Source organism: Belonocnema kinseyi, chromosome 3 (genome assembly GCF_010883055.1).
Source record: "Belonocnema kinseyi isolate 2016_QV_RU_SX_M_011 chromosome 3, B_treatae_v1, whole genome shotgun sequence".
NCBI classification, from domain to species: Eukaryota; Metazoa; Arthropoda; class Insecta; order Hymenoptera; family Cynipidae; genus Belonocnema; species Belonocnema kinseyi.
Genome location: NC_046659.1, coordinates 45181335 through 45183080, shown reverse-complemented (window position 1 = coordinate 45183080; position 1746 = coordinate 45181335).

Genomic DNA, 1746 nt, shown 5'->3' with positions numbered 1-1746 from the left:
ATTGTTTAAATTATTACTGCCGACACTGTCAGTTATAAACATACAAAACCACAAAAAATTTCTCTGGTAAAGAATATTAAATCGAAAGTATAATAAACATGCCGGGCCGATCTGTCATTATTTCGATGTTATGGTTGGATCCACCTTTTTACCGAAATCGCTGTAAGCAATTGTAGGTGTTAGATGTGTGTAAGAATGTGTGAAAACTGCGAGTACAATAAATATGTAGCCTGAAATTTAAATAGTGTGTGTGTGTGTGTGTAATAAGTGTGACCTGTAGCCAGTTTGAGTATTGCCGCGCTCAGAGAAGGATTGTTCTCACAACAAGAAACGATTCCTAAATTGTTAAAAGTATTCAGTATAAAAGTTTCGTTTTTAAACTGAAGAAACTATTTTGCTTCAACTTATTAGACTAAATAGTTGAAAACTAAGTCTACTTGCTAATAAAAGTGTATTTTGTGACTACTCCTAAATCACCTTAGATTTACGTTTAAAGGTTTCATAAAAAAAATCTGGATTTCATAATACCTAGGCTGTTATGTTAAACAGTAGGTAATGTCAATTAAAAATGTTTGCATATAATATTTTATTAAATTTAGTCAAAACATATCCTGTCTATTCATAACATACTTTTTTCATGCCGCAAATAAGCTTTAAACACAATTGACTCTTCGGCCACTAAAAGCGCACAATATGATTACCAATTTATAGTATTTGTCACTCAGCAGCCATTCCATAATGTTATTGGCACAGAAGAAAATTGATGTTTATTTCTCAGTCCACAAGTCTCGCTTCATTACACAACCACACAAAAAAAAGTGTGCAGATCTGGTAACAAGACACACGTATTCCGATGGATTTTGGGGCGCTGAATTCAGATTCGATATCAAAAATCACCCATCACGTCATGGTTGAGCCATAACCTCAAAAAATGACGAAAAATCATGAGCTGAGGCAAATAAATTTCAAAATAATGCCAGTGATGCAAATTTTCACTTCAAAAACATGTTGACAACTGTGAAGGATCAACCCTTGCCTGATATCAACTTATTTAACATAACTTTACCCAACAGAGCCTGACCTCACTTAACCTGAATTAACAGAAATTTATTGAACTACACGTAAAGCTCTGGAAGCATATTTTCTTAGTAGCAAATGTGTACTACATCGAATGGGTCAACTCGAGCCTAACCTAGAAATAAATCTAACCTAGCCTAACCTGACCTAATCTAACCTCACGAAACACAATTAAACTGATTGTGTTGTCCCGTTGTGTTTGCGGTACCGTTTCATTCAGCTTCGGTTTAACCTACATAGAGGTTTAACTTATCCTAACCTAACAAAACCTGACCTAACCTAATCGATTACGCTGGCAACCCTGTTCTTGCGTACTTTCATATTTTGACATTAATAGTAGTAAATGTCTGGAGTTTCGTAACCGCTCGTTGCTAGCATTATTCGCCTGTGTCTGTAACCAGGGCATGTTTGAGTTACAGTTCTACGTTTTAATTGATACAAACATTGTCAGTTTAATTGAAATGGGGTCAATTCTACTTGTAGTTCTAAGTTTCTTCAAATTAGTAATGTGCGTCTAAATTTTTAACGAACTGTAGTACAATGAAATGAATTTTATTGTGTTATAATGGGAACACTTAAGTTAAGTTGTGTTGCGTTAAGCAAAATTTCGTTAGGTTCTATTAAGTTAGATTCATTTGTAGGTTAAGATCGAGTTAACCTATTAAATAT